General features: G+C 39.6%; 1 non-coding gene and 1 pseudogene across 1 annotated transcript; one reads left to right on the top strand and one right to left on the bottom strand.

Moving 5' to 3' along the window:
- Nucleotides 1-3,367: 3,367 nt before the first annotated feature.
- Nucleotides 3,368-5,618, bottom strand: LOC148916513 (uncharacterized; annotated as a pseudogene).
- Nucleotides 5,109-5,215, top strand: LOC148916514 (small nucleolar RNA R71). The gene has a single exon (XR_016128371.1). It is a non-coding gene; the product is annotated as a small nucleolar RNA R71 (small nucleolar RNA).
- Nucleotides 5,619-13,396: the final 7,778 nt, after the last annotated feature.

Below are 13,396 nucleotides of genomic sequence, written 5' to 3'. Positions count from 1 at the left end.
GCATGATTCCAGTGTAGACTTGTGCTGGGTGCGGATTCCACCTAGGATTTGTTTTTGCTTTTGATGTTTGTCTGATTGTTGTGTCGTTCCTGTGTAGACTTGTCTGGGTGATTCCACCTAGGATTTTTTTGCTTTTGATGTTTGCTGCTGATTGTTGTGCCCTGCATTGGATCAATGATGTGTTAGGAGTAGAAAGAAAATAAAAAAAACATCTAGTTAAAGAAAACAACAATTTTTTTTTTAAATTTTAAATTTTATTATTTTGTTGAAATTAAAAGGATTAGAGAGTTTAGAAAAATTGGGTTGCCTCCCAATGAGCACTTTATTTTAAGTCTGTAGCTAGACTTTGCAGAAGCCTGGTGGCAAATCACCGGTTCCTTGAGTCACCGACTCGGTTGCATCAAACGGCGCCTCCAAGTAGTGTTTGAGTCTATGACCGTTTACTTTAAACTCGAAACCAGTCTTCCCATTTGTAATATCCACAGCGCCGTGTGGATAGACTTTAGTAACATTGTAGGGACCTTGCCACCTAGATTTTAATTTTCCAGGGAATAACTTCAACCTTGAATTGAAAAATAGAACCTTCTGACCCGGCTGAAATTGTTTTCGGAGAATTTTGCTGTCATGGAATGCTTTTGTCTTCTCTTTGTATATCTTTGAACTTTCATATGCGTCATTCCGGAGTTCTTCCAACTCGTGCAACTGTAATTTTCTTTTTTCTCCAGCTGCATCATAGGCATAATTAAGCTCCTTAATTGCCCAATAAGCCTTGTGTTCAAGCTCCATAGGTAGATGACAAGCTTTACCATAAACAAGCCGAAAGGGGGACATCCCAATTGGCGTTTTATACGCTGTTCTGTAGGCCCATAAAGCATCAATCAACTTAACACTCCAGTCTTTACGGCTGGCATTGACTGTTTTCTCTAAGATGCGCTTAATTTCCCTATTAGAAACTTCAACTTGCCCAGAAGTTTGAGGATGGTATGCAGTGGCCACCCGATGACTTATCCCATATTTAGTGAGTAGTGCAGCAAACTGTTTATTTAAAAATGCTTTCCCCCATCACGATAATCGCTCTAGGTGTCCCAAACGTGGAAAAATAGTGCCTTGGAGGAATTTCAGTACCACAGATCCTGATTTGTGGGTGCTGCAACACCTCGACCCACTTAGAAACATATTCAACAGCCACCAATATGTACTGATTGCCATGGGATGACGGGAATGGTCCCATAAAGTCAATGCCCCAAACATCGAATAATTCAACAACCAAAATACTTTGTTGTGGCATTTCATTCCGCTTTGACTGATTGCCCACACGTTGACATCTATCACACGCCTGGACACCAAACATGAGCATCTTTAAAAATAGTAGGCCAATACAACCCACTTTGTAATATTTTAGCTGCTGTCCGTTTTCCCCCAAAATGACCACCACAAGCATGCTGATGTGCGAATGTCAAAACACTGTCTTGTTCAGCCTCTGGAATACACCTGCGAATAATCTGATCTGCACAATACTTGTATAAGTAGGGTTCTTCCCGAAATAGTGCTTCACATCAAATAAAAACTTCCGTTTCTGCTGGTAGGAAAAATCTGGATGCATCACACCCTTAACCAAATAATTGACAATATCTGCAAACCAAGGTGTGTTGATTTGGACGGCAAATAGCTGTTCGTCTGGGAAACTCTCACTCAATGGTAGAGAATCTGCCTCCGTAGCTGCTGGAATAATTAATCTAGATAAATGATCAGCCACAACATTCTCACTGCCCTTCTTGTCTTTAATCTCTAGGTCAAATTCTTGAAGTAAAAGAACCCAACGAATCAATCTAGGCTTTGCATCCTTCTTAGACAACAAGTATTTTAGTGCAGCGTGATCCGTATAAATAATCACTTTAGCCCCAACCAAATAAGACCGAAATTTCTCTAGTGCGAACACAACAGCCAACAATTCCTTCTCTGTAGTTGCATAGTTAAGCTGTGCATCATTGAGAGTACGACTTGCATAATAAATGACATGGGGAAGCTTATCTTTCCGCTGCCCTAAAACTGCCCCAACAGCATAATCCGATGCATCACACATTAGTTCAAATGGCAAATCCCAATTTGGTGCAGCAATGATGGGTGCCGAAGTTAGGAGTGATTTCAACTTGTTGAATGCTTCTAAACAGGCCTCATCGAAAGTAAATGATGCATCCTTAGTCAATAAATTGCACAAAGGTTGGCTAATCTTGGAGAAATCCTTGATGAACCGACGATAAAAACCTGCATGTCCTAAGAAAGATCTCACACCTTTTACTGATGTAGGGGGTGGCAGCTTTGCAATAATTTCAATCTTTGCTTTGTCAACCTCAATGCCTCTATTAGAAATTGAATGACCCAAGACAATTCCCTGTTTCACCATGAAATGACACTTCTCCCAGTTTAGCACTAAATGTGTCTCTTGGCATCTCTCAAGAACTAATGATAAATTCTGTAAACACTGATCATATGAATCCCCAAAAACAGAAAAATCATCCATAAAAACTTCCACAATATTTTCGACCAAGCCAGAAAAAATACTCATCATACAACGTTGAAACGTAGCAGGTGCATTGCATAATCCAAACGGCATCCTCCTATAAGCATAAGTACCAAATGGACAAGTGAAAGTGGTTTTCTCTTGATCCTCTGGTGCAATTGGAATCTGATTATACCCAGAATAACCATCAAGAAAACAATAAAAAGCACGCCCAGCTAACCTTTCCAACATCTGGTCAATGAAGGGTAAAGGAAAATGGTCTTTTCTTGTCCCTGTGTTAAGCTTCCGATAATCTACACACATTCTCCATCCCGTAGTCAATCGTGTAGGAACTAACTCATTATTATCATTTTTCACCACTGTAATACCAGTCCGCTTAGGCACAACTTGAGTCGGGCTAACCCATTTACTGTCGAAATAGGATAAGGCTAACTCAACTTAAGTCCTCGCATCAAGTAATTTCATAACCTCTGATCTGACCACTTCTTTCATAATTGGGTTAAGGCGGCGTTGAGCATCAACGTTGGCTTCACGTCGTCTTCCATTAAGATTCTGTGCATACATAGTGTCTGGGCTGATTCCCTTGATGTCCGCAATTGTCCATCCCAATGCATCTTGATATTTTCTCAACACACGAAGCAATTTATCTTCCTCTGTATGTGTTAAATCTGCTGCAATTATAACTGGCAAGCGTCTCTGCAGCTCCTAAATATGCATATTTCAAATGTTCGTAAAGGCTTCACTCAGTTTTGGTGGCTGTTGTCCGACGGTTTAAGGGCTGTTTAGGTTCCCTAAACTCTCGTAAACATGTCTAAACTTTGGCAATACTGTTGGCAGACCGTTCAATGCGTGAATGTACTCAAGAACACCTTCATCTTCAGAATATGCCCCAAGTTCCCCTTGTAAAACATGTAGCAATTGATCTGTTTTTGAGCTGCCATAAAATCTGTCTTGAACCATACTGTCTACCATGTCAATACGCATGCAATCTTGCTGTTCCGTAGGCTATTTTGCAGTCTCAAACAGATTAAATACCACAGATTGGTCTTGAACCCTTAGAGTCAATGTTCCAGCTTCCACATTAATTAAAGTCCTAGTAGTGGCCATAAACGGCCTCCCCAAAATAATAGGTGTTTGAATGTCTTCATCCATGTCTAGAACCATAAAATCTGCTGGTAGATAAAGATTATCAACTTTTATAATTAGATCTTCAATAACACCTCTTGGATAAGTAATTGAACGGTCAGCTAGTTGAAGTATCATTGATGTAGGCTTTAAATCTCCTTGCCCCAATCGCTGGAAAACAGAAAAAGGCATCAAATTAATACTTGCACCCAAATCAATTAAAGCACTTTTAAAATTAGAATTTCCAATAGTGCAAGAAATATTAAAACTCCCTGGATCTTTTTTCTTAGGTGGCAATTTGTGTAGCAAAATGCTGCACTGTTCTGTCAAAATGACTTTTTCCAAATCTAAAAGCTTCTTTTTGCTGCTGCAAACTTCCTTCAAAAATTTGGCATATGATGGAATTTTCTTGATTGCATCCAGTAACGGAATGTTGATTTGAACATTGGATAATGTCTGCATAAAGTCCTTGAGTTGTTGATCTTTTGCTTTTGGCTTCAAACGTTCTGGATATGGAATTGGGGCCTCATAAACACGCTCAGAACTTGTTTTGGAACAGTTTCTGGATCTGCCCGTTTATGTTTTTCTGCAATTTTGGTAGGTTCTGCTGTTGCAAAATTTTCTATATTATCCTCCACCTGCTTGCTGCTCCTGTTGAATGCTATTTTCACGATTGTCATAACTTTTTCCACAACGTAAAGTCCGAACAACATTGCAATCTTCACGTCCATTTGGATTAGGAATCGTTTGACTAGGAAATTTGCCTTTGTCTCTGCTCTCAAATCATATTGGCCAAATTGTTGTTCCAAATTTTTAATTGATGCTTCAACATTTTGAAATCTTTGATTGTTACCCTCGATGAATGATTGAGTTGTTGCTGCCAATTTAGCTAGTTGATCATCCAGAGATGGTTTGGAGGGAACAAAAGGTTTTTGGGCATGCTGGAATGGTTTTGCATTATTCTGATTGTCACCCCATTTGAAATTAGGATGATCCTTCCATCCTAGATTGTAATGATTGGCATATGCATCATTCCTAGGCCTTTGATAGTTGTTCATCATATTGACATGTTGTTCAACAAGCTCTGGGTAGGAGTCTCTATGTGGGCAGCCCATTATGTCGTGTGTAACCATGCTGCAGATAGTGCAAACTGTTGTTACAGGTGGCTGCTGTGTAGAACTTGCCATTTGTTGTAGAATAATGTTAAACTTTGCATCAATTTTCTTCTCCATTTGTGCCATTTGTGCAGACATGTTAGGAGATCCTGCTGATAACTCAAAAATTCCCCTTTTCTGTGAATGTTCTGCTGCCCATTGTTGAGATTCTGTAGCCATCATATCAAATAATTCAAATGCTTCTCGTGCAGATTTATTTGACAACGATCCTCCATTGATGCATTCACATGACTCTTAGATGTTGGATTAAGCCCATCAAAGAAAATATTCATCGTGTATCTGAATCAATATTAACATGTGGACACTTTATGTACATCTCTGTATATCTTTCCCATGCTTCATGAAACTCTTCATTAGGCTTCTGTGTAAATGTCAAAATCTCTCTCTTGTAATTCAATGTCTTGGATGCTGGATAATATTTGTTCAGAATTTTGTGTGTAACTGCTGCCAAGTAGTAATGCTATTAGCTGGTAGAGTAAATAACCAAGTTTCTGCCTTGTCTTTCAAAGTGAAAGGAAAAAGACGTAACTTGATAGCTTCAGCAGAAAAACCCCTAATCAAAATATTCTTGCAACCCACAATAAATTTTGCAATATGTATGTTCGCATCTTCATTGGGCAGCCCACGGAATGTTGGCAAAATCTCAAGCATGTGGTGCTTGATCTCGAACGAATCACCCTCTTCCTGGGCCGGATAGACTATGCAATTAGGAACATCAGTGGCATGGGCTGCCAATGACTCTCTGAGTGGTCTACCTGCTGCAGGTAATTCTAACGCCATGTTACCCTCGTCTACAAACAAATTCTGCAGAAAAGTGCCTCAGAGTGAACAGTCCCAGGCCCAATTAACTTCTCTTGTTGTGCAGAGTGCGCCTGTTCTGGATCAAATCATAAGATGTGCATTCGATCTTGTTCGGACCATGCAGTTTGCAGAATCAAAGCTAAATCGTTCAAAATATATATATATATTTTTTAAATATTAATATTTTGACGAAAATTAAAAAAAAAAATATATATATATAAATAAATAAATAAAAACAGAAAAAGTGTAAACAAAATCAATTAAGAATATGATAAAAACAAATTAGTTAAAACAATCCCCGGCAACGGCGCCAATTTCTTGATAGGATTTTTAGTACCTGCAAACAGGGTTAAAATCACTGAAAATACTTGCAAGAACACAAAGTAATGTAGTATAAATGCTCATGCAAGGTCGTTGTCCCCAAAGATTGTTTGACTAATCTGTAATTAAACTAACTCTTAATTAATAACTAAAATAGATTTTATCAAAGATTTGAAGTTTATGAATTTGAAAAGATTAAACTAATAGTGAAAGAAATCTGAAAGTTGGGAAATAATAACAGAAAGAAGAAAAACGATTTCTTTTTAAAGACTAACAATTTAGAGAAAACTAGGGCTTAGCCAACACCGTCGCAATCCTATGCAATTCTATCAATTACTTATGAATTTCCACATATATGCTTTGAAGGTTAGGTTTTCCTAATGCATATTTTCCTTGTGATGTTCAAGCGAAAACGTATATCTAACATGCAATCCGTCTGTGATGTTCAGATCAAATATAAACATGCAAGACTCATTAAGCTTTGTGAAAACCCTTTGAAAAACCATGCAACCCTTAAGAGCGTGATGTTCGCCTTAAGTGAACTTACAATTACTAATCACAAGAAGCCCTCCTCAATTTCAGGGTGATGTTCCAACAGAAATTGCATCAAATTACTTGTCTACATATCCTAATGGTGATCAATCATTAAAATAGATAGATAGTTTTAAACACAGTGATTAATAATTCAAAGCAAACATGCATCCATTCATAAGCAAATTAATAAAACTACATATTCATGCTAAGGCTTACGGCCTCGCCCTAGCAAAGGGAATTAGTTACACATAATCATAATTGAAATCCAAGAAAATATAATTCGAATGAGTAAGAATGAAAACACCTGAAAGTAGCGAAAATCCAAAACCCTAGCAATTGCTTCAAAAGCCAAAAAGAAGTTCTAAAAGGAGACCGCTAAATTGCAGTGAAAAGAAGCTTAAATACCTCCTAAAACCTAGCTACCCAATCCCCACAAGGAAATTAAGTTAAAATAAAATAAGACTAGGAAATAAAGTCCAAATTGGATTAGGAGAATCTGCCCAAATCTGCCCAGCCACGTTTTGGTCTCAAATCTCCTCCAAATCTGGCCCAAGATAGCTCGTTTTAAAGATAAAAATATTCCGAACACTTCTCCAGAAGGCCACGAACCCATCCGAGGTCATCTTGGGCTCCAAAAACGCAATATAAGCCCAAAACGTCACTATTCCAGCACTGCACATCGCTCCTTCATTTATTCACCAGGAAATCATCGCTTAGTGTAAAAGTCTGATATTTTGATACGATCAAGCTAAGTGACTCACGTACGTCCTCCAACTGGAATTACTCCAAAATTCGTCCATTTGATTATGTTTTGCTCCAGAGAGAGTCGAAAGTCCTATATTGGAAATATAATTCAAAGTATCAAAATTCTTCCAAAATATTAACCAAAATATACTAAGAATAGGGTTAAATATATAATATAAAATCACTCATCACCAACCACTACATTTTAGAAAGAACTGCGTATGAACCTGAATTTTCCTATTTCAGGGACTAATCGATATCGGATTGAGTCCAAAACTTGGGGAACATCATAATATGGTGGGAGGAGTCATTTGGTTGGTTTTGAGCGAAATCAAATCCCTAGAACTACGGAATACACCAATCAACCCATTTCAGAACGAACTGCGTACGAACCTGAATTGTCCGATTTCACGGATCAATCGACATGGGATTGAGTCCAAAACTTGGGGAACATCATAGTAGGGCGGAAGGATTCGTATGGTTGGTTTTGAGTGAAATCCAATACCTAGAACTATGGAATGTACCAACCACTCCATTTGAGAACAAACTTCCCACGAACCTGAATTGTCCCATTTCATGGATCACTCGATATCGGATTGAGTCCAAAACTTGGGGAACATCATAATATGGTGGGAGGAGACATTTGGTAGGTTTTGAGTGAACTCCAATGGCTAAAACTATACAATACACCAACCACTCCATTTCAGAATGAACTTCCCACGAAACTGAATTGTACGATTTCATGGACCAATCGATATAGGATTGAGTCCAAAACTTGGGGAACACCATAATATGGCGGGAGGAGTCAGTTGGTGGGTTTTGATTGAAATCCAATGGCTAAAAATATGCAATACACCAACCACACCATTTGAGAACGAACCTCCTACGAACCAGAATTGTCCGATTTCGTGCACCAATATTTGTCGAACCGAGTCCAAAACTTGGGAAACAACATAATATGGTGGGAGGATTCATTTGGTTGGTTTCGAGTGAAATCCAATCTCTAGAACTATGGAATATACCAACCACTCCATTTCAAAACAAACTGCGTACGAACCTGAATTGTCCGATTTCACGGATCAATCGATATCGGATTGAGTCCAAAACTTGGGAAACATCATAATATGTTGGGAGAAGTCATTTGCTTGGTTTTGAGTGAAATCCAATCTCTAGAACAATGGAATATACTAACCACTCCATTTTAGAATGAACTGCGTACGAACATGAATTGTCCGTTTTCATGTAGCAATCCATATCGGATTGAGTCCAAAACTTGGGGAACATCGTAATATGGAGGGATGAGTCATTTGGTTGGTTCTGAGTGAAATCCAATCTCTAGAACTATGGAATACACCAACCACTCAATTTCAAAACAAACTCCGTACGAACCTGAATTGTCCGATTTCACGGATCAATCGATATCGGATTGAGTCCAAAACTTGGGAAACATCATAATACGTTGGGAGAAGTCATTTGCTTGGTTTTGAGTGATATCCAATCTCTAGAACAATGTAATATACCAACCATTCCATTTTAGAATGAACTGCGTACGGACATGAATTGTCCGTTTTCATGTAGCAATCCATATCGGATTGAGTTCAAAACTTGGGGAACATCATAATATGGTGGGAGGAGTCATTTGGTTGGTTTTGAGTAAAATCCAATCTGTAGAACTATGGAATTCGCTAACCACTCCATTTCAGAACGAACTTCACACGAACCTGAATTGTCCGATTTCACGGACCAGTCGATATCGGATTGAGTCCAAATATTGGGAAACATCGTAATATGGTGGGAGAAGTCATTTGGTTGGTTTTGAGTGAAATCCAATCTCTAGAACTATAGAATATACCAACCACTCCATTTCATAACGAACTGCGTACAAACCTGGATTGAGTCCAAAACTTAAGGAACATCGTAATATGGGGGGAGGAGTCATTTGGTTGGTTTTGAGTGAAATCCAATGCTAAAATTGTGCAATACACCAACCACTCCATTTCAGAACGAACTTCCCATGAAACTTAATTGTTCGATTTCATGGGCCAATCGATATCGGATTGAGTCCAAAACTTGGGAAACATCATAATACGGTGCGAGAAGTCAATTGGATTGGTTTTGAGTGCAATCCAATCTCTAGAACTATGGAATATACCAACCACTACATTTCATAACGAACTGCCTATGAACTTGAATTGTCCGATTTCAAGGACCAAGCGATATCGGATTGAGTCCAAAACTTCGGGAACACCATAATATGGTGGGAGGAGTCATTTGGTTGGTTTTGAGTGAAATCCAATCTCTACAACTATGGAATACACCAACCATGCCATTTGAAAACGAACTGCGTACGTACCTGAATTGTCCTATTTCATGGAACAATCGATATCGGATTGGGTCCTAAACTTGGGGAACATCGTAATATGGGGGGAAGAGTAATTTGGTTGGTTTTGAGTGAAATCCAATTTCTAGAACTATGGAATACACCAACCACTCCATTTCAGAACGAACTTCCCACGAACTTGAATTGTCCGATTCTACGGGCCAGTCGATATCGGATTAAGTCCTAAACTTGGGAAACATCATAATATGATGGGAGGAGTCATTTGGTCGGTTTTTAGTGAAATCCAATCTCTAGAACTATGCAATACACCAACAACTCCATTTTAGACCGAACTGCGTACGAACCAGAATTGTCAGATTTCATGGACCAATCGATATAGGATTGAGTCCAAAACTTGGGGAACATCATAATTTGGTGGGAGGAGTCATTTGATGGGTTTTGAGTGAAATCCAATGGCTAAAACTGTGCAATACACCAACCACTTCATTTCCGAACGGACTTCCCACGAAACGGAATTGTCCGATTTCATGGACCAATCGATATTGGATTGAGTCCAAAACTTGGGGAACATCATAATATGGTGGGAAGAGTCTTTTGGTTGGTTTTGAGCGAAATCCAAACTCTAGAACTATGGAATAAACCAACCACTCCATTTTAGAACGAACTTCCCATGAACCTGAATTGTCCGATTTGATGGACCAATCGATATCCGATTGAGTCCAAAACTTGGGAAATATCATAATATGGTTGGATGAGTCATTTGGTTGGTTTTTACTGAAATCCAATCCCTAGAGCTGCGGAATGCACCAACCACTCCATTTTAGAACGATCGCGATTTACGACCTTGAATTGTCGATTTCGTGGACCAATCGATATTGGATTGAGTCCAAAACTTAGGGAACATCATAATATGGTGGGAGGAGTCATTTGGTTGGTTTTGAGTGAAATCCAATCTCTAGAACTACGAAATACACTAATCACTCCATTTAAGAATGAACTGGGTACGAACCTGAATTGTCCGATTTCATGGACCAATCGATATAGGATTGAGTGCAAAACTTGGGGAGCATCATAATATGGTGGGATGAGTCATTTAATGGATTTTGAGTGAAATCCGATGGCTAAAACCATGCAATACACCAACCACTCTATTTCAGAACGAACTCCTACGAACCTGAATTGGTCAATTTCGTGGACCAATCGATATCGGACCATGTACAAAACTTGGAAAACAACCTAATATGTGGGGAGGAGTCATTTGGTTGGTTTTGAATGAAATCCAATTTCTAGAACTATGGAATACACCAACCACTCCATTTCAGAACGAACTTCCCACAAACCTGAATTGTCCGATTTCACGGACCAGTCGATATCAGATTAAGTCCTAAACTTTGGAAACATCATAATATGATGGGAGGAGTCATTTGGTTGGTTTTTAGTGAAATCAAATCCCTAGAACTATGGAATACACCAACAACTACATTTTAGACCGAACTGCATTTAACCTGAATTGTCAGATTTCGTGGACCAATCGATATAGGATTGAGTCCAAAACTTGGGGAACATCATAATTTGGTTGGAGGAGTCATTTGATAGGTTTTGAGTGAAATCCAGTGGCTAATACTGTGCAATACACCAACCTCTCTATTTCGGAATGGACTTCCCACGAAACTGAATTGTCCGATATGATGGACCAATCGATATCGGATTGAGTCCAAAACTTGGGGAACATCATAATATGGTGGGAAGAGTCTTTTGTTTGTTTTGAGCGAATTCCAAACTCTAGAACTATGGAATAAACCAACCACTGCATTTCAGAACAAACTTCCCATGAACCTGAATTGTCCGATTTGATGGACCAATCGATATCGGATTGAGTCCAAAACTAGGAAACATCATAATATGGTTGGAAGAGTCATTTGGTTGGTTTTTAGTGAAATCCAATCCCTAGAACTACGGAATGCACAAACCACTCCATTTCAGAACGAACTGCGTACGAACATGAATTGGCTGATTTCGTGGACCAATCGATATCGGATTGAGTCCAAAACTTGGGGAACATCATAATATGGTGGGAGGAGTCAGTTGGTTGGTTTTGAGTGAAATCCAATCTCTAGAACTATGGAATACACCAACCACTCCATTTAAGAATGAACTGGGTACGAACTTGAATTGTCAGATTTCATGGACCAATCGATATAATATTGAGTCCAAAACTTGGGGAACATCATAATATGGTGGGAGGAGTCATTTGGTGGGTTTTGAGTGAAATCCAATGGCTAAAACTATGCCATACACCAACCACTCCATCTGAGAAAGAACTTCCCAGGAAACTGAATTGTCCGATTTCATGAACCAATCCATATCGGATTGAGTCCAAAACTTGGGAAACATCATAATATGGTGGGAGATGTCTTTTGGTGTATTTTGAGTGAAATCCAATTGCTAAAACTGTGCAATACCCCCACCACTCCATTTCAGAACGAACTTCCCACGAAATTGAATTGTCCGATTTCATGGAACAATCAATATCGGATTGAGTCCAAAACTTGGGGAACTTCATAATATGTTGGAAGGAGTCATTGACAGGACCCGCCTAATTTCCTGTAACCCGAGAGGCGATTTAACTCAGGAATTCCCAACATCACCTTGATGTCGGGCCCACTTCCAAAACTATATCCTCTTTCTCTAAAATTTGCACCAAAATTTCGGCAAAGTCTCCCCTGTAAATTGAACATTCCCCCAAAATTCCACATGCATAAAACACATTTAATACACCAACAGGCAGCATGCACAATATTTTTTTCAAGCAATTTACGTAAATGGCCTTCGGTCTTCTAAAATTTCACCAGCAATGCTCTTAAATCAAATTAACGCATTAAACAATGCATATAACAATCTCAAGCTTACTTATAAACGCCTACCGTTAATCAACATGCAACAACTTCCCCAAATACCCAACATATGAGGTTTTAACCTCCTAACACAAACGCAAGTAGTTTAGGGCCTTAGCCTAAATCATGCAAAAATCCAAAAAGGATTTCAAACCTAATTGAACCACACTCTCACTCACTCAGTCCACCAAACAAGCCTCAATTCAACCAAGTTCCAGGACCAACAACGAGTTTCGAACCAACCTTACTAACACAACCTAAATAAGGTTTCACTGCGGTGTACCCAGAATCTTCAGGCTGCCTACGTATCTTTACTAAGGGATCAAGCCACACGTAGTTCTTTCTCTAAAACCCTTTTTCTCTAAATCACAACTCAACAATACTCACATATGTCGGAACATCCAAAGTCACGTATGGAGCCTGTCCACACGCCGGATAAACCTACGATACGTGGGACCTCAACACAATCACATATCTCCTCATACGTCAGACGCACTCGCCACGATGGGGTGCATCAACATGCCGGCTACTCCTCGACACGTGCAACCTCAACACAATCACATATCTCCTTCATACGCCGATGCACCGCCACGATGAGGTCCTGCAACACGCCGGCTACTCCTACGACACGCACGACCTCAACACAATATCACAATCTCCCTCATACGCCGGGACGCACCCGCCACATATGGGATCTGTCAACACGCCGGCTACTTCTACGACACGCGCGACCTCAACACAATATCACATATCTCCTCACACGTATGGCGCTAGAATTCAAACGAAGGGCTTAGCTCTCTCGAGAGAAGTAACGATCGACAGTGCTCAAAGAGCGCGATGATGTGTCGAAGCCCGAGGCCGTCGCTTCATTTAACGAGACAAAACGACGGCTCGCGCAAGTGCAGGCAATGATGGCTGCAAGACGTGCTTGCACATTAAA

Source organism: Prunus mume, linkage group LG6 (genome assembly GCF_029339155.1).
Source record: "Prunus mume cultivar Tortuosa linkage group LG6, ASM2933915v1, whole genome shotgun sequence".
Lineage (NCBI taxonomy): Eukaryota > Viridiplantae > Streptophyta > Magnoliopsida > Rosales > Rosaceae > Prunus > Prunus mume.
The sequence above is the reverse complement of the archived record's forward strand: the minus strand, read 5'-3'. Positions and strand labels throughout refer to the sequence as shown.